Source organism: Physeter macrocephalus, chromosome 13, assembly GCF_002837175.3.
Source record: "Physeter macrocephalus isolate SW-GA chromosome 13, ASM283717v5, whole genome shotgun sequence".
NCBI lineage: Eukaryota > Metazoa > Chordata > Mammalia > Artiodactyla > Physeteridae > Physeter > Physeter macrocephalus.
The window spans coordinates 23814110-23835228 of NC_041226.1; the positions used below are offsets into that span (position 1 = coordinate 23814110).

The 21119-nt window shown below is 37.3% G+C and overlaps 1 protein-coding gene across 18 annotated transcripts in view; it reads left to right on the forward strand.

Annotated features, from left to right (window-relative positions):
* Positions 1 to 21119, forward strand: part of ENOX1 (ecto-NOX disulfide-thiol exchanger 1) — a 657005-nt gene that overhangs the window by 85185 nt on the left and 550701 nt on the right. For 4 of the 18 annotated variants that reach the window (XM_055089622.1, XM_055089623.1, XM_028497875.2 and 1 more), the window contains one exon: positions 1712 to 1776. The exons of 13 other annotated variants lie outside the window; for them this stretch is intronic. The gene's annotated coding sequence lies outside the window, so the exon portion shown is untranslated. Of the gene's footprint in view, positions 1 to 767; positions 976 to 1711; positions 1777 to 21119 lie in introns of those variants that run through there. One more of the 18 variants, XM_028497879.2, reaches the window with a different exon arrangement.

Genomic DNA, 21119 nt, shown 5'->3' on the forward strand with positions numbered 1-21119 from the left:
CGCAGGCTCAGCGGCCATGGCTCACGGGCCCAGCCGCTCCGTGGCACGTGGGATCTTCCCGGACCGGGGCACGAACCCGTGTCCCCTGCATCGGCAGGCGGACTCTCAACCACTGTGCCACCAGGGAAGCCCCTATCCTTGCTTCTTTATTCTCATTTATATTGCATAGGGTCTGTAAATCTGCAAACATCATCCTGAGAGAAACATCGGATTTATATATGTGATTTTTTCAGTAATAATGTAAGTAATTTATATTAACTTTAGACAATTTCCCCCTAAAATGAAACACTGTTAATTCTCTGTCTTGCTTTTAAAATGATTACAGTTAGAGATATAAATCTTGACTTTTTTCAAATATATCTGCTTGAAGAAAGGATTAGGTGAACAGGCTGTGAGTTCTTTTCTTTATATGTGAAAATTCCAGTGAATTTTAAAATGTCACCCTTATCATGTCTCAGAGATAGCATATGAGTTCTGATATCTTCTCCAGCAGCCTGAGACAGGAGGTCAGAATTGGGCAAGAGACTCATTCATCTGGACAGGCAAGGGGTTAGGAGGTGATGTGGCCCATTAGATGCATGGTCAAAGGGTAGAGCAAACCCTTTTAGGATTCTGGCTAGTCTCTCGGAGTTCTGGCTGTCCCATTGCATGTTTTGAGGTTGTCCATACTTGGTGAACTGCATTTGGGTCCCCTGGTGGTTGCTGCTTTGGATTCCTTATGTTGAGATGAGGTCTTAAATCAGGTGTCTTGCCTATGAATGCCTTAGGACTTGGTGCATTTCTAGTTTCCACTCCTTTCACCTGTGATCGTCTCCTTATCTCACAGCTTCCCAGCCACTGGTTGTTTCCATTGGTTTGGGGAGGATTCAGGGCGAGCCTGAATGCTTAGTCACTGCATGATCAGCTCCAGCTCCCAGACAGAAAGGCAGCCTAGAGCAGACAAAGCCATAGAAACCAACACCTAACCCTGAACATGTGAGTGCGGATGCATGTGTGTGCATGTGTATTTGAATGAGTGTGTGCACCTGTGTGCACCTGTGGGTAGGTGTGCAGTGCTGCAACTCAGTGGGAAGTATAAGAACACAGTTCTCTCCGTTGAGAGACATCTGACTCTAATAGGCGGTGTCCGAGGCTTAGGAATCTTGGTGAAAGGGCGAGTATCTGGAAGGGTACTTCAGACTTCACGGAGGGCGGCCATTGGGAACTTAAATGCTACTTCTAGATCAGCTTGGAATTCGACTTCGAGACTTCAGAGAGAGGTGGAGAAGGGTTGTGGTAGGAAACAGAAATGAGGGACTAACAACAATTTTTTCCTATGCATGGAATATTTCTCCATTAATCCATTGTATCCATTACGGCTGATCTTAACATAGTTTTAAGGTTTGTCCATAAAGGACGTGTGCATTCTGAAGATAATTTAGAGATATTTTGTTTTATTGTGGGTGTTATTTTCTTTTATATCTTTTACTTGGTTATTACTTTTGTAGGCTATGTTATGGATTTTTGTAAGCCGATTTTCAATTTAACCACCTTGCTCAAATTTCTTATTCTATTTTAAATGTATTTATATATTGATTCTGTGCATTCTTACCTTGGTTTAGCTTATTTTATTTTTTTATGTTGATCGTCATATTTTCTATTGATTGTGTTAAATTTTTTCTATGTTGATAGTCACACGTTCTGCTAATCAGTTTTTTCTCTCCTCCTCCAGTCATTACGCCTCTGATTTCCTTTTCTTGTCTCACATTGTTGGCCTGAAGTAGTGATCGCTCGCAGGTAACATTATGCGTCTAGAGTTTTTCAGTTATGGTCGTAGCTGTAGATTTTGGTATAGAATCATTCTCTGGTTAAGAAATTACCCTCATTCTTAGTAGTCTGAGAATTTTTAACATGAATCATTGTTAGACTTTTTCAAATGTTGTTTCTGCATTTATTGAGATAATCATGTGATTTTATCATTTCATCTGTTAATGTGGTTGATTACTTTGATAGATTTTCTCATGTCAAACTATCTTTGAATTATCAGGATATTTATTTTCCAGACATAAGATATGTCTGGATATCAGGGTGAACTTTATTTGATCATGACTCTTCCTTCTCCTCCATTATTATTTTAATACTTTGTTGGGTTTGATTGGCTGATGTTTGCTTTAGGATATTTGCATATATGTTGATTAATGGAATTTTCTTGCATCGTCCTTATCAGGTTTTATAATTAAGATACCAGTGTTCTCCTCCAATATATTAGACAGCTTTTTTTGTTTTCCTATATACATTAACAATTTAGTGTATGAGGTAGGGATTTTTCTATTCCTTCAAGTTAGAGCTCACTGGCAAAATGATCTGAGCCTGATCTTTTTTGTTGTGGAAGAGATTTTTAAAATTTATCATTACTACAATTACTGTTTTTTGGGGTTTTTTGTGGTTTTTTTTTGTGGTACGCGGGCCTCTCACTGCTGTGGCCTCTCCCGCTGCGGAGCACAGGCTCCGGACGCGCAGGCTCAGCGGCCATGGCTCACGGGCCCAGCCGCTTCACGGCATGTGGGATCCTCCCGGACCGGGGCACGAACCCACGTCCCCTGCATCGGCAGGCGGACTCTCAACCACTGCGCCACCAGGGAAGCCCAATTACTGTTTTTTTATGCTTTTTTAATGATGGTTTCTACTTCATCTCAATTTTGATATTTAATATTTTCAAGAATGTGTAACAGTTATTTTCTCATTTAAAATTTTCTGTTTGTAGTTGTATCTGTGTTTTTATTCTTTTTAACTAATTAATTAATGTTTATTGAGGTATAATTAACATATAATATTAGTCTCAGGTGTACAACATAATGATTTGATATTTGTATATAACATGAAATGATCACCACAATTAGTCTGGTTAACATTTGTCACCACACATAGTTAGAAAATATTTTTCTTGTAATGAGAACTTTTAAGATCTACTCTCAGAGCAAATTTCAACATAATAAAAGTATATTATGTAATATTACTATAGATAATAGTATTATTATTTATAGTAACCATGCTGTACATTACATCCCCATGACTTATTTATTTTATAACTTTCCAGTTGTAAGTTTGTACCTTTTGACTCCCTTCACACACTTGGCCCATGCCTACCCCTAGTCTTTTTTCTTGTGGTAGGTTATTTATTTTCCAGACATGGGTTCTTTTTGTTGTTTTTTAGCTTCCCTTTTGTTTTTAATTTCTGATTTGTTTATGTATTATGTATGGTAATAGGACACTTTCTGTATGATGTTGATTCTTTGGAATGTATTGTTTCTTGTGGCCTATTACATCATCAGTTTTTAGGAGTGTTCTAACACACGTTTCTCTGCTTCTGGGTGGAGTCTTATCTAAAGCTACTAGTTTCACTTTATTCACTATGCTATTATATTTTATTGTTTTGCTACATTATTGTCTGTGTCATCCATCAGTTTCCAAGAGTGTGAGTTAATAGCATAATTACAATTTTAGACATATCCACTTTTCTCCATATTTTGTATATTTTGAGGCAAAATTGTTAGGTGCATTTATGTACATGATGGATTCATATTCTCAACCTACTCTTCCATTTACTAACATGTAATTTCGTTGTCCCTTATGATTTTTCCTTGAATTCTCTTTTTTGTCAAATATTAAGAATGCTAGCTTTCTTTTGGTTCATTTATATTTGACATATATATATATTTTATCCTTTCACTTCTGTAATTTTATATCCCTTTTAAAAATGTGATTTTTATAAACAAGATATTGCTTGTGTTTTAGAGTCATTTAGGGAATATTTGTCTTTTGGGTGGAGAGACTATAATTGATACATATAAATTGTACTGATTTTAAGTGTATGCTTTGATGAAGCTACCGAATGTATATACCTATATAACTACACTCCAAAGTGTGGAAATTTTGATCACCTAGATTGAGCCCTCTTGCCTTTTTCTAGTCACTTTCCACACCCTTCTCTGAAGCACAGATACAATCACTTTTCTAATGTTTATCAATATATCTTTTTTTTTTTTTTTTGCGGTACGCGGGCCTCTCACCGCTGTGGCCTCTCCCGTTGCGGGGCACAGGCTCCGGACGTGCAGGCCCAGCGGCCATGGCTCACGGGCCCAGCCACTCCGCGGCATGTGGGATCCTCCCGGACCAGGGCACGAATCCGTGTCCCCTGCATTGGCAGGCGGACTCTCAACCACTGCGCCACCAGGGAAGCCCCTATCAATATATCTTGGTTTGACCTGTTGTAGAAATTTATATACATGACATTATACATTATATACTCATGTCTGGTGTCTTTAGCACAGCATGATATTTTTAAGATTCTTCAGATTGTTGTCAGTGTCAGCAGTTCATTTCTTTTTTTGCTGTTCATAATTTTGTTGTATGGATATACCACACTTTGTTTATCCATCAGGCTATTGATGGAATTTTTAGTTGTTTTGATTAATTGGCTACTATAAATACAGCTGCTATAAACATTTATGTACAATGCCTTTTTTGGTGGAAGAAGGAATAGAGTGTGTAAATACCAGGGAATGGAATTATTGAATCATGGGATAGGTATATGAAAAACTGCAAATGGTTTTCTAATTTGCATTTCCTAGATAACTAGTGACGTCTAATTGAACATCTTTACATGTGCTAATTGACCGTTTGTATCTTCTTGTGTGAAGGTTCTATTTAATTCTTTGGTCTGTTTTTTATTTTGTTGTCTATTTCTTTATTATTAAATTATAGAATAAAAAATATTTTGGATACAAGTCCTTTGTCAAGTATGTGTATTTTGAATATTTTCTTCCTATTTATGGCTTGTCTTTCATTTTCTAAATAACGTCTTTTGATGAGCAGAAGTTTTCATTTTGGTGAGTAATATGTTTTTTTGCCTAACCCTTAGTGGGTTTGTGTGCAGAAAGATCCTTGCCATCCTAAGGACATAGAGGTATTTTTCCTATGTTTTCATCTAGCCGCATTACAGTTTTAGTTCTTAGGTTTAGGCCTATGAACCATCTTGGATTACTTTTTCTGCATATTTTGTGGCTCATTTTTTCATTACAGATTTATAGTTGTTTCAGCATCATTTGTTTAAAAGATTATACTTTCTCTACTAAATGATTTTTGTGCCTTTTTTGGAAATTAGTTGGTCATATATGTCCACACATATTTCTCAATTTTTTTTTCTATTCCCTTGATTTACTTCATTTGCTTGATTACTGTAACATTTTTGTAAAATTTAAAATCAGGCTTTGTAAATCATTCAACTTTGTTCTTCTTTTTAAAGATTGTTTTGGTGATATGTCATTGTGGTTTTGATTTACATTTCCCTGATGATTAATGATGTTGAGCAACTTTTAATGTACCACATAAATTTTATGACTTTATAGAAAAATTTCTGTGGAAAATCCCATTGGAGTTTTGATAGGGGTTGCACTGAATCTATAGAATGTTTTGGGTGGTATGGATATTTTAATAATATTATTTCTTCCATTCTATGAACATGGAATATCTTTCCATTTATTTGTGTCCTCTTCAATTTCTTTAATCAACGTCTTATACTTTTCTGTGTATGTACTGTTCATCTCCTTGGTAAATATTTTTTTTAATTTTAAAATTTAATTTTATTTATTTTTTTATACAGCAGGTTCTTATTAGTCATCAATTTTATACACATCAGTGTATACATGTCAATCCCAATCGCCCAATTCATCACCCCCCCATCCCCACCCTCCCGCGGCTTTCCCCCCTTGGTGTCCTTACGTTTGTTCTCTACATCTGTGTCTCAATTTCTGCCCTGCCAACCAGTTCATCTGTACCATTTTTCTAGGTTCCACATATAGTGTCTCAATTTCTGCCCTGCAAACCAGTTCATCTGTACCATTTTTCTAGGTTCCACATATATGCGTTATCCTTGGTAAAACTTATTCCTGTTTTTTTTGTTTTGTAAATGAGGTTGCTTTCTTCATTTCTCTTTCTGGTATTTTGTTGTTAGTGTATAGAAATGCAACTGATTTTTATATATTGATTTTGTATCCTGCAAATTTGCTGTATTTGTTTTTTAGTTCTAACAGTTTTATGGTAGGGCCTTTAGTTTTTTAATATTTAGTATTGTATCATCTGTAAATAGAGACATTTTTACTTCTTCCTTTCCAATTTAGATGCCTTTTATTTCTTTTTCTTTCCTAATTGCTCTTTCTAGGACTTCCAGTAGCATAAGTGGCAAGAGTGGGCATCCTTTTCTTGTACCTGTTCTTATACGAAATGCTTGAAGCTTTTCACTGTTAAATATGATGTTAGCCTTTGGCTCATCATATATGGCCTTTATATTGAGATATGTTCCCTTTATACCCAGTTTGTTGAAAGTTTTTATCATGAAAGGATGTTGAATTTTGTCAAATGCTTTTTCTGCATCTACTGAGATGATCATATGATTTTTATCCTTCATTTTGTTAATGTGGTGTATCACATTGATTGTTTTGCAGATATTGAACTGTCATTGCATCCCTGGAATGAATCCCACTTGATCAGTTTGTATATAATCTCTTTAATGTACTGTTGAATTTAGTTTGCTAACATATTGGTGAGGATTTTTGCATCTGTGTTCATCAGGGATATTGGCCTTTAATTTTCTTTTCTTGCAGTGTCCTTGTCTGGTTTTGGTATCAGGGTAATGCTGGCCTTGTAAAATCAGTTTGGAAGTGTTCCTTCCTCTTCTATTTTTTGGAAGGGTTTGAGGATTAATATATATATATTTTTTAAATTAATTAATTTATTTATTTATGGCTGTGTTGGGTCTTCGTTTCTGTGCGAGGGCTTTCTCTAGTTGCGGCGAGCAGGGCCACTCTTCATCGCGGTGCGCGGGCCTCTCACTATCGCGGCCTCTCTTGCTGCGGAGCACAGGCTCCAGACGCGCAGGCTCAGTAGTTGTGGCTCACGGGCCTAGTTGCTCTGCGGCATGTGGGATCTTCCCAGACCAGGGCTCGAACCCGTGTCCCCTGCATTGGCAGGCGGACTCTCAACCGCTGCGCCACCAGGGAAGCCCGAGGATTAATATTAATTCTTTTTTTTTTTCTTTTTTGGTATGAGGGCCTCTCACTGTTGTGGCCTCTCCCGTTGCGGAGCACAGGCTCCGGATGCGCAGGCTCAGCGGCCATGGCTCACGGGCCCAGCCGCTCCGCGGCATGTGGGATCCTCCCGGACCGGGGCACGAACCCGCGTCCCTGCATCGGCAGGCGGACTCTCAACCACTGCGCCACCAGGGAAGCCCCCTAATTCTTTTTTAAATGGTAGAATTCACAGTGAAGTTATTTGGTCCTGGATTTTTGTTTTTGGGGGAGGTTTTGATTACTGATTCAGTCTCCTTGCTAGTAATCCATCTATTTAGATTTTCTATTTCTTCACGATTCAGTCTTTGTAGGTTGTATGTTTCTAGGAATTAATCCATTTCTTCTAGGTTGTCCAATTTGTTGGCATATAATTTTACATAGTAGTTTCTTACAGTCCTTTGTATTTGTGTGGCATGGGTTGTAATAGCCCCTCTTTCACTTCTAATTTCATGTATTTGAGTCCTTTCTCTTTTTTTTTTTTTTTTTTTTTGGTGAGTCTAGCTAAAGCGTTGTCTATTTTGTTTATTTTTTTCAAAAACCAGTTTTTAGTTTCATTGATCTTTTCTATTGATTTTTTAGCCTCTATTTCATTTATTTCCTCTCTGATCTTTATGTCCTTTCTTTTATTAACTTGAGGCTTCGTTTGCTCCTCTTTTTCTAGTTCTTTGAGATGTAAAATTAAGTTGTTTTGAGATTTTTCTTTCTCTCAATAAAGGTATTTATTGTTATAAACCTCCTGCATAGCCCTACTTTTGCTGCATCCCATAAATTTTGGTATATTTTTTCTGTCTTTATTTGTGTGAAGATTTTTTTATTTCTTTTGATTTCTTCTTTGACTCATTGATTGTTCAGTAGCATTTTGTTTAATCTTCACATATTTGTGAATGTTCCATTCTTTTCTTATAATTGATTTCTAGCTTTGTACCATAGTGGTTGGAAAACATGCTTGATATATATCAACCTTCTTTAATTTATTAGGACTTATTTTTTATTAATGTTTAATACCATTTTTTAAATTGAAGTATAGTTGATTTATAATGTGCTAGTTTCAGGTATACAGCATAGTGATTCAGTTATATATGTATAACTGAATATATATATGTATATGTGTGTGTGTATTAGGTCCATCTGATCTAAAGTGTTGAGGTGCCAGATTTGTGTACCAGCTCCTTTCAGGGAGATACAAGTGACTTAGAGCTGGCTAGAGGGAGAAGGCAAAGGAGGTACCTGCCAGCTTCCCTGGTTTCCAGGGAGGGTAGTTGGGTCTCTTAGTTATTTTTAAAAAGTGATTCTTTTTCTAGCTACTTAACTTGGCAACATACATCATTGGTTCTAAACCCTTATTATTTTTTAATACAAGTTCTTTAAAGTGACCAATTCCGTTTAAGCACTCTTTAGTTCATAAATTTTTATATGATGTGTTTCATTATTATTCATTTCTAAATATTTTCTAATTTCTCTTATGATTTCTTCTTTGGACCCAAATATTTGAGGGGGGATATCTAGACCTTAATTATTGATGTCTAATTTAAGTGCCTTGTGGACAGATAACATTCTGTATGATAGTCAATGTATAAAAAATTATTGAGAATTGTTTTATGTTCTAATATATGGTCTGTCCTATTGAATATTCTTCAGAGTACTTGACAGGAATGTGTATTATGTGAATTGTACATTGTTGAATTTTACATTTTATATATATTTTAAGTTAAATTTGGTTGGTAGTGTTGTTCAAATCTCATATATACGGGTTATTTTTTTCTCTTTTTATTACTTCCTGAGAGAGATATTATAAATGATCAACTATGTGTGAATTTTTCTATTTTCCCCCTTATTTCTGCCATTTTTTTGCTTTATGTTTATTAAAATTCTTAGGTGTATACATGTTTGGATTGTTATTCTTTAATGAAATGGCCCTGTAAGTATACCCCCTTTTTTGTGAAATAATTTATTTTCTCTGGTAATATCCATTGGCTTGAAGTATACTTTGTTTGATATTTACATAGCCACACCAGCTTTCTTATGTGTCATATTATGTGAATTATAGTCTTCCCATTTTTTTCAACCCATGTCTTTACTTCTAAAAGTGCATCATTTTTATAGAACATGTAATCGTTTGCTTCCTTCTCTAGTTTAACAATCTATGCTTTGTAATTTGATGACTTAGTCTATATATATTTAATGTAATTATTGATATTTGTGTTTAATTATGCAATCTTACTATTTGTTTTCTATTTGTCCCCTGTATTTTGTGGGGGTTTTTTTGGTTGCTCCTTTGTCTTTTTGTTAATTGAATATTTTGGGTATCCCATTTTATATCCTCTTTTGTCTTTTGTGTATATCTCTTGTATTATTTTTAATGGTTGCTCTAGAGAGTAAAACATTCAGCTTCATCTCATTGTAGACTACCTTCAAGTAATGTTATAAAACTGCATGTAAAATGGAAGAACCTTACAACAGTACACTTTTATTTTCATCCCTCTCTGCCTTTGTGCTATTGATAGCTCATATTTTTTCTAACATGTGTTATAAAATCCACAGTACATTACTATTGCTTTTGCATTAGTGAACTGACTTTTAAAAATCGAAGAAAATATGTAGTATTTTATATTTATCCATATATTATTTGTCTTCTTTTCATTCTTTCCTATAGATCTCAATATTTGATATCCAGTATCTAAAGTGATCTCAGTATTATTTCTCTTCACCCAAAAAAGACTTCTTTGGTCTTTTTTGTTATGCAGATATCTTGCTAAAAATGACTTTTGCTTATCTGACAATATCTCTATTTTGCCTTCATTTTTGAAATGAAAGATATTGAAAGCTGTTTTGGGGGCCAAATATAGAATTTTAGTTGTTTTTTTTCAGCACTTTGAAGGTGTCATGCCATTGTCTCCTGGCCTTTATTATATTATTTCTGACAGTAGCTCTACTGTCATTCTTATTCTCTCCCTCTCTCCCCCCCCAGACCTTCCACTTCCACTGCCCCCCCCATATATAGACCATTTTTCATTTCTTCTTTTTTTTTTTTTTGCTTTTTGGCAGTGTGACTTTGATTTTCCAAGGTGCGGTTTTCTTTTTATTTATCCTGGATTTGTCATTGTTGTTTTGGATAAAATTTGCAAAATTTTCAGTCAATATTTTTTTCAGATAATTTTCCTGCTCCTGTCTATTTCTTCTCTCCTCTGAGGTTTCCAATTATAAGTATGTTAGACTACCTTGTAACATCCTTCAGTTTATTGAGACTCTATAATGATAGTAAATGTATTTGTTTATTTCTGATTTTATATGCTTTAGTTCGGATGATTTCTGTTGACCTTGCTTCAAGTTTACTGATTCTTTCTTGTGGCCAATCTACTGTTTATTCCATTCATTAAAATTTTCAATTTCAGATACTGTATTTTTCAGTTTAGGATTTATGTGTTCTATTTTTTTTTTTTTTTTTTTTTTTTTTTTTTTTTTTTTGTGGTACGTGGGCCTCTCACTGTTGTGGCCTCTCCCTTGCGGAGCACAGGCTCCGGACGCATGGGCTCAGCGGCCATGTCTCATGGGCCTAGCCGCTCCGCGGCATGTGGGATCTTCCCGGACCGGGGCACGAACCCATGTCCCCTGCATCAGCAGGCGGACTCTCAACCACTGCGCCACCAGGGAAGCCCTATGTGTTCTATTTTTACAGCTTCTGTACATTTCCTGAAATTCCTTGGCTAGTCATCCTTCAGACCCAAAGTCTCATATAGATTTTGTAACATCTTTACAATAATTATTTTAAAGTTTTTGTTTGCTGATTCCAACATCAGAGTTGTTTCCATTGCCTGAATTTTCTCTTGATTATGTGTCACGTTTTCTTATTTTCATATCTAGTGAGTTTTTGTTGCATACTGATATCATGGATGATATGTTGTAGACACTCTGGATTGTGTTATTTTCCTCTGAATATGTTGTTGTGTTGTAGCAGCTGGTTGGGTTACATAGAAATCACATTAAACTTATGGAGGCCTGGTAAAAGACTTTGTTAGTGTAGGCATATTTTGGTTTTGCCTTTAGTCCTAGGACAAATAGTATTTCAACACAGTCTTTTCTTCTAAGGCATGGCCCATCTGTGGCATCACTGGAAAGCCCAAGTTGTTTCCCACGTCACCCCTAAGTTGGCAGAACTTGAATTGCAAATTTTGTTTCTTCTGAGGTAAACAGCTGATGAAGTATCTCTTTAGTTCTTTCAGCCTTCCATTGGTTGGTTTCTCCTGTGCTCTTTGGAGTCTTGCCCCACTCATGTACAATTATGTAATCAGCCAAGGATTTATATGAAGACTGTAGGTTTTGGGTTTCCCTACCTCCACCCCAACACTGGCCACTTTTTACAGTGCTCTGGCAGCCTCAGACACTGTCCTCTGATTCCTCAAACCAACAAGACTGTGGATTTCTGCTTGAATTCCAGCTACACTGTCCCAGGGGAAAAGATGTATAAAAGTAGATCTTACCCAGTGTGGTTTCTTTCTTTCAAAGGTCAGCTCTCCTTTTTGTTTGGTTTATGTTCAGTACCTTCAAAGAGTTGGTTTTATATTTTGTGTAGAGTTTGTACTTATTTTCAGCAGGAAGGTTAGTCTGATAAAAGCTACTCCACCATTACTAGAAGTCAGAACTCCTCTGCAGGTCTTCATTGTTGAATTTAAACCATTTATAATGACTTTATGTACTGTTACATCAGGACTTGTTTCTGCCATCTTATTCACATTTTATATTTATGTCTTTTTCTTTTTTCTTCTAATTTCCTTTGGATATATCAAATTTTCTTTTGTTCGTTTAAAAAGATATTCATTCAGTTTTTATTCTTTAGGTGGTTCTCCCTAACTTATTGAGATACTTCCTTCTTTTTAGTTTTCTCTGTCAATATCTTAATTTAATTGTTAGCCATAATCCTCCTTATTAAGAAAAGTACAAGAGTACATCTATCTTTGGTATCATTCCTTATCCCTGACATCTTGGTATTTTAGAATTTTGGTTCTTTGTTATCAAGGATACTTTCTTCAAAGAATATATATAAAACTGAATCAATTTGCTGTACCCCAGAAACTAACACAGCATTGTAAATCAACTATACTTCAATTTAAAAAAAAGGATATTTTCTTTAGATTTTTTGCCTGGGTAAGAGATGCAACAGCCTGTTCTAGTTTACCGTTTTGCCATCAATTGCATGTAATTTTTTTTTAAATAAAATATATTCCATTAGATACAGTGTTGTTTTTTAAAATGCAAAACTGAGAAGCTAATAAAGAGACAGCATCTTAAGGAAGACTGATATAGAATTGGTAAATATAGCTTATTTCTATAGTTAGCGATTTCTTTTTGAACAAACAGGGGAAAACAAAGCAGATACAGTTTTCATTCGGAATTTATGTTAAGTTCTCTCAACTGCTCGCGTATTGCCTGTTGGTTATACATTTTGCTTTGAATGTCTAACTCCTGAGTAAAAATCCACTATTGAGAAACAGTGTTGAGATAGTCTATAGAGCTATGTTAGGAATAGTCTCATCACTGGGCCTTTTGACGGTAGAAGAAGGATAGATGTGTAAGATTCCTAGAGAAGCCTAAAAGAGGTAGCTGAGAATGCCATCTGAAGCTGCCCAGATTTACAGTCTTGATAAGTGGTCGCTACTCAGGGAGAGAGCCACATTTCTGGTTACCCATAAATGAAGGGGATGAGCAAAAAGATGGTGAATGGGACAAGAGAAGAAAGCTGAATTGTTTGGTGGCATAGGTATTCCATACTCTTTGTCTTTCTGTGGAGGAGAGAAAATTTGTACACTACACCTGAGGAAGGAAGCATATGGAAAGAACATTTCCCATTTCACAATGTTTCCTCACTTAGGCCTCTTGAGTGTTTGGCCTTTCTTGAGAGGTGAGTTGGGGAGTATGAACTCAGCATGCTCCGGACTTTCTGATCTGTCTACCAGTAGTTTTCTAGCTTATGCCAGTGGATAAGTTTAATCCTGCGGTAGAATGTTAGCCAGCACTTTTGGCAGCAGATGTAAAACCATGTTCTCCAATCAGATTGAACAGTAAAACACTGATATCTCTGTCCCTATTATATGACTGCTTTCATTTGCTTTCTTATTTTGTTTGGAACATGAGAGGAGTATTATTTATCGATCCAGTAAAATCCACCATTATATTTTTGAACCCAATTTGTATGATGATTAAAATGATAGCAATAAAAAGGGTGCAAGCAAGCTACTAATACATGCAAAAACTTGGATGGATCTAAAGGGCATTCTTTTGAGTGAAAAAAAAAAGACAATCTCAAGAGGTTTCATAATATGTGATTCCATATCTATAACATTCTTGAAATGACAGAATTACAGAGATGAAGTATATGTGAGTAGTAACCAAGGACAGGGATGAGATGGGGGGAGAAGCATAAGAGAGTTCCTTGGTGAGGGAGGATAGAATTCTGTTTCTTGTTTCGAATGGTGGTTACTTGAATCTATACAGGGGATAAAAATTGCATAGAAGTACAATACATACACACACACACACACACACACACACTCACACACACGCACACACGAGCGTACGTAATAGCTGATAAAATCTCAATAAGGCCTGTAGTCTTTATAAGAGTATCGTACCAGTGTAGTTTCCTGGATTTGATGTTATGTTATAGATATGTAAGTTGTTACCATTTGGGGGAAGCTGGGCTAAAGGTACACACAACTCTATAATACTTTTGTAATTTTCTGGGAGTCGATAACTATTTCAAAGTAAAAAGTTAAAAAAAAAGTCATGTAAACATTGTCATTTAATCTTAGCAACTCCTCTCCTGAAAGATAACAAGTGGCAGGGTAGAGCTTATAAATCTGAGGATGCTATGAGAACCTTTGCAGTAATATGTTTTGTCCTAAGCTAAAGTCATGGCACAAATAATTTTGAACCGCCCCCCCAAAATATCCTAGTAAATAATGAAATTTTAAAGGCCATTTATCTCTTTCTGAAAAATTTTTTTTTAAGTCGAAAGCAGATTTTATTTCTGCCCTTACTGGATGAGAGTGTTTACTGCCTTGCTTCCTGATTTAAAATCCAAGACTTATGAAACTCAAACTCATTTGTGAATGTACAAATACATTTTCATTTACCATTGGCTCCAATAAAAATCAAGATGCTTCTAAAAAACGATGGTTTGGGGGGAAAGAAATGCAGACTTGGGAACAATTAATGGTTTTGGTAATTATTATTCACTGCACAGGTATTAACCGGTGTTCACTCTTTAGCAGTAATGTATATTTCAAGCCCCTAAATATTCAAAACATGAACTAATTTTTCTCCATTATTGAAATCTCTGTATGCAAACCTAGTAGTATTTGAAAGCTAATCTCCCTATGTGCCAGAGTAATTACAGCAAAGTAAATAATCTCCAGTGTTCTTATTCCCTATAGGAATGGTTTAATATCTTATCTTTCAAAACTGGTTTTCAGCTCATTCAGAAAGCCTGAGAAGCGTTCTTTAGTATTCAGAAAAGGAGTAACTTTAAGGAAGCTCTGGAGTGTATCTCCCCTCTAGCAATTGCTGTTGGACCACAGCACTTTTTCCATCTGAGAATGAAGGCAAATCTCTTTGATGCTTTTCCCTAACAGGGGAGTGTGTGGGTTCCTCTGCTGAGCCCCAGATCAGAACCCTGAACCAGAAGCCACTGTGTGTAAACGTGAAGTGGTCTGTTTGGTTTATTGATCATTCCACAGGGGGCATTCCTCCATCAAGTCATTCTAAATTGCGGGCCCAGCATGATATTAGGGGCCACCGAGCTTTTCCAGGAGATGCTCCATGGAGGGCCTGAGCCACCATGCTAGTTTATTATCCGCTGGGCTTTTGGTTGTCCTTCACAAGCTTTGTGGTGTTGGTCCCAGTGTCTGTATAGGTTTCAGAATGAGTCGTGCAATTGCTTCTCAAGGTGTAAGGCAGTAATGAACTGGGATGAGTTTTTTGCTTCTAGATCTGCAGTGTTGGATATCAGGCCTCAAAGTGCCAAAGCAATTCTTGCTTTTTAAAACTAAAATTGTTCTTCACAGGCCTCTATGCTAGTGGATGGGCTGGAAGTGCTGCATTTTTTTTTTCCCCCTAACAGGTTAAAACTGTGAGAAGAGTTTCTCAGCATATATGACTCATGTTCCTTCTACAGCAGGATCACTGAGAGACATTTTGTTTTGAATAAATATATCTTTAGTGAAGTGTGCAAAAGACATGACATGTGCTGCTTGCAGTTTTCAGCCTGTTATAATTTTGTGAAAAGTATAGCAGTGTTGATTGAAATTTTCTATTTTTGATCTCGGTGTTAAGATGATTTTTGTTTTACTTTTTGTCTCGATAAAAGACAAGGGGAAAACACAACTATGCATTTTTGTGAGTTTTTATTTGTACTAAAATTGTTATCTTTTAAATTTCCAAAAGATACCTTTTTATAATATAATTTAATTGCTTAAATTTTAGTTCACAGTCTGTCTATTTTATAACCACTGAGTTTTACATTTTATTATTTATGTCGTGACTTGGAATTCTGCAGCATTTCTGAGATTTTTCTGGCTGTTCTAGAAATGAGAGCTTTTGGAGGTCCATATTTCCAATTTATATTTTTGATCTTTTCTTTCACTTTTTAGACAGTTTCTATTGATAGATCAAGATTGGATGTATTCACCAAAAGGTATTTATACAGGAGTTGTCACTCTTACATATTGGTTGCCAAAAACCAAAAGGAGAGCTTTAAAAAAATGGGCCAGCAAAACATTATTTGCGGGAGCGCATCACTGTTGGATACAGTGAAGCGAACATTTTGGTGACGATTAGGGGGATCAGAAGGGTTCCCTGGTGACCTGCTTATTTCTTCTGAGTTCTCTGTCCCTCTAGTTTCCCTGACCCTCTTCTCTCCTGCATCACCATCACTCTCACTGATATATATATAGAGTGTTGTCTGAATGTTTTCCCTGCCTTATCTTTTTTTCTCCCTCTTCCTTCTTTGTCCTGACAAATGTGGATGTTGTGTACGGCTCTATCCCTTCCTTCCTCAACCCTGATTCTGGAGTAACTGAGCATCTGAAGGTTCGGCATCACTGGCTTTCTGGGCCTTTCCTGAACAGGGCAGAAAGCACAGCAGAAGCTTTATTTCCTGTAGCGTGTGGGGCCCCAGTCAGTCTTGCCCTGTCCCCCCACCAGGCCAGGTGCTGACAGAGCGGAGACAGGGTGAGTCCTGGTACCCACATCCGCACCAGGGCCTCCCTCCCCACATCCCGCTGTGTCTGTCCGGCCAGTGGAAACCGGAGTCCATCAGATGATGGACATGTTTGGCTAATGTGAAGGATGCTGTGAAATGCGGTATATCCAGACAGTGGACTTTGATTCAGCTATAAAAAGGAATGAAATACTGACACATGCTGAAACATGGATGAGCCTTGAAGACATACAGGCAAATCCATAGAAACAGAAGGTAAATTAGCGGTTGCCGCTGGCTGTGATGGGGGGATGGGGAGTGACTGGTAACGGGTGTGGGGTTTCGTTTTGGGGACGAAGAAAATGTTCTGGGATTACTTAGTGGTGATGTTGCACAACTGTGAACATACTAAAAACCACTGAATTATATACTTTAAAAGGGTGAATTTTTATGGTATGTGAATTGTGTCTCAATAAAATTGTTAATTAAAAAAAAAACAAAGAAAAGATTAGAGAATTGAAAGGTAAAAGGAGAAAGTGCTTGAATGTTTCACTGAAACATGGTGGGCCTTCTGACTGTGGGAGAAAGCTGGTTAAAGCACTTTTCCAGACGAGGAAATCAAGGCTCAGAGAGGTTAAGTAACCCTATGTAGGACCCTGTGTAGTGGGGATGGAGTGAAGGACCATTCTTCAAAACACGTGCTAGTTCCACTAATTATGTTTCCCTCTGCGAAGAGCTTACACCTGCTGTCAGGTGTGTCTTGTGAACATGCTGCTCTGTGAGGCCTGATGACTGAGTGAGTTTGAAGTCAGACCTCCCTCAGGATAAAGCCCCACCGACCGTGTGCCTTCCCTCGCCTGGACTGATGGGGGCTGCGGACTGGACTGTGTTATCAGTGCCCTCGCTCCTGTCCCTCTGTTCTTTGGGTTTTCCATCCTGTGAGAGGAGAAGGGTTGGGGCTTACGCTTAGCGGTGGCTTTTCATTTCTTCAGTGCGCCACGTGGGAGACAAAATGCACCAAACAATTAAGGAGAGGGTTCTACTCGCATTGTTACAAGGGAGAGAATGTTCATTAATGAGGACTGTCTCAAAGAAGAGGGTGAAAAATTGGGTTTCATAAAACAAGGGAGTCATTGAATAAGGGTGGAAATGGGTCTTATCTCAGAATGGAGAAGGCAGGGTGGTCCTTGCAGTTGGCCACTGCTTCAATCACATCTTCTGGAACACCAACAATAACTGAAATGATGGATGCTTCCACTGAGGTTATAAAGATGGGAGCAGTCTTGAAGTGTCACTCAAGAGAATATATGGTCCCCTTTTTACACAATTGAAATGAGACCCACTTACCTTTTGGTGGTCAGTTTTAAAGAAAACTAAGAAGACTTAAGGAGAGTTAAAGAAAGGGAAGAACTGACTTGGGTGAACCAAGTTCAGTAGGTAAGTGAGTGTCCTGGCAAAGTGACCGGTAAGCCAGAGCCACTGTCAACTAGGCAAGCATAATCACAGCAGGAGAGGAACTCAGAGTAGTAAAGTGATGGAATGCTTTTCCATAAGGGCTGATGGAGTTCTTTGCGAACATAAAAGTAGTTTTAAAAAATCCCACCTTTGGGGTTAAGACTGATTTTGTTCCAGCCCAGACTAGCTCAGTAACAAATTAATCTTTCTTAGTGTTTTTTTGTTTTTTTTTTTCCCTAAGCCTAATTTCCATGATTTTACCATATGGAAACTCTGACTTTTATAAAGAAGTTGCTCCATTGAGCAAGCTTGGTGCATTTTTCAAATGTTTCTAGACTTGAACAGCTCTATTTCTCAATTAGCAAAGGGAATAAAGTTGATTATGCATATCCATGGGCTGACAATTTACATCTGATTAGCCAGCTTGAAGGTAAACAATCAAAGGTCACTAGAAATAACTTTTGTTTCTTTTGTCTTTAGAAAGACCAATCACTAAGTCCTAGCTTTCTCCTACTCCCCATGGTTGAAATGCCCCATTTTAAAGCGATGGACTTAAAATTATATTGAGTAATAAAATATGTAGAATCTAAAGCTTAGTTAGCTGACATTTTGTTTGTTGTTTTCCTAACCATCTTCTGATACCCATCTGTTTTTGTGATAACTATTAGCTAATCGTAGGCATTAAAAATAAATACAGGAGGGGGGACATATGTGTAGACTTACAACATGTCCTGGTAACCTACTCATGGATTTATTCTTAGAGCTGAAAAGTCTTCCAACCTTTTTTTTCTGACTAAAACTAGGCAAACTGTCAGAGTGAGGGAGGGAGGAAATTAGCCCTACTTCCTCTGTTATGACAATGAGCAGTTCGTCCTTGTTTTAGGCTCACTGGGGTCAGAGTATGTTCTTCTGGTCTTGTATATGAGAAAGATTCAGTAAAGTAAATTTATAGTGTGAACTGTTCAGCAGTTCAGGTGGTCTTGTGGTATTGAGTCAGTCGGGTTTGGCAAACCTGAAGAAGATGAACTTTATATGAGTGTCCCCTGTTCCTGGTTGGTATAATTTACTTAAAATAGCAGCTCTTTTAGACACATGACCCGGCTCTCTCCACCCATTCACATGAGCACTGTTTTTGTCTTCTTTCTCCACTGAATTCATCCTTTTTATTTATTTATTTATTTATTTGTTTGTTTGTTTGTTTTTAACGTCATTATTGGACTATAATTACTTCACAACGGTGTGTTAGTTTCTGCTTTATATCAAAGTGAATCAGCTATATGTATACACATATCCCCATATCCTCTCCCTCTTGTGTCTCCCCCCAACCCTCCCTATCCCACCCCTCTAGGTGGACACAAAGCACCGAGCTCATCTCCCTGTGCTATGCAGCTGCTTCCCACTAGCTATCTGTTTTACATTTGGTAGTGTATATATGTCCATGCCACTCTCTCACTTCCTCTCAGCTTACCCTTCTCCCTCCCCGTGTCCTCAAGTCCATTCTCTACGCCTGCGTCGTTATTCCTGTCCTGCCCCTAGGTTCTTCAGAACCATTTTATTTATTTTTTTAGATTCCATATATGTGTGTTAGCATACGGTATTTGTTTTTCTCTTTCTGACTTACTTCACTCTGTATGACAGACTCTAGGTCCATCCACCTCCCTAAACATAATTCAATTTTGTTTCTTTCTATGGCTGAGTAATAGTCCATTGTATATATGTGCCACATCTTCTTTATCCATTCATCTGTCGATGGACACTTAGGTTGCTTCCATGTCCTGGGTACTGTAAATAGAGCGGCAATGAACATGGTGGTACAGGACTCTTTTTGAATTATGGGTTTCGCAGGGTATATACCCACTAATGGGATTGCTGGGTCGTATGGTAGTTCTATTGTTGGTTTTATAAGGAACCTCCATACTGTTCTCCATAGTGGCTCTATCAATTTACCTTCCCACCAACAGTGCAAGAGGGTTCCCTTTTTTCCACACCCTCTCCAGAATTGATTGTTCGTAGATTTTTTGATGATGGTCATTCTGCCTGATGTGAGGTGATACCTCATTGTAGTTTTGATTTGCATTTCTCTAATGATTACTGACGTTGAGCATCCTTTCATCTGTTTGTTGGCAATTCTCTTCTTTGGAGAAATATCTGTTTAGGTCTTCTGCCCCTTTTGGGACTGGGTTGTTTGCTTTTTTGATATTGAGCTGCATGAGCTGCTTGTAAATTTTGGTTTTCGCAGGGTATATACCCACTAGTGGGATTGCTGGGTCGTATGGTAGTTCTATTGTTGGTTTTATAAGGAACCTCCATACTGTTCTCCATAGTGGCTCTATCAATTTACCTTCCCACCAACAGTGCAAGAGGGTTCCCTTTTTTCCACACCCTCTCCAGAATTGATTGTTCGTAGATTTTTTGATGATGGTCATTCTGCCTGATGTGAGGTGATACCTCATTGTAGTTTTGATTTGCATTTCATTTCCATTTCTCAAGGTGGTGGGTCAAAAAGTATCTTGCTGTGATTTATGACATACAGTGTTCTGCCTATGTTTTCCTCTAAGAGTTTTATAGTGTCTAGCCTTACATTTAGGTCTTTAATCCATTTTGAGATTATTTTTGTGTATGGTGTTACGGAGTGTTTTAATTTCATTCTTTTACATGTAGCTGTCCAGTTTTCCCAGCACCATATTGAAGAGGGTGTCTTTTCTCCACTTTATATTCTCGTCCCTTTTATCAAAGATAAGGTGACCATACGTGCATGGGCTTATCTCTGGGCTTTCTATCCTGTTCCATCGATCTATATTTCTGTTTTTGTGCAAGTATCATATTGTCTTGATTACTGTAGCTTTGTAGTACAGTCTGAAGTCAGGGAGCCTGATTCCTCCAGCTCTGTCTTTCTTTCTCAAAATTGCTTTGGCTATTCAGGGTCATTTGTGTTTCCATACAGATTGTGAAATTTCTGATTCTAGTTCTGTGAAAAATGCCATTGGTAGTTGGATAGGGATTGCATTGAATCTGTAGATTGCTTTGGGTAGTAGAGTCATTTTCACAATGTTGATTCTTCCAATCCAAGAACAAAGTGTATCTGTCCATCGTTTTGTAGCATCTTTAATTTCTTTCATCAGTTTCTTATAGTTTTCTGCATACAGGTCTTTTGTCGCCCTCAGTAAGTTTATTCCTAGGTATTTTATTCTTTTTGTTGCAATGGTAAATGGGAGTGTTTCCTTAATTTCTCTTTCAGATTTTTTATCATTAGTGTATAGGAATGCAAAGAGATTTCTGTGCATTAATTTTGTATCCTGCTACTTTACCAAATTCATTGACTAGCTCTAGTAGTTTTCTGGTAGTATCTTTAGGATTCTCTATGT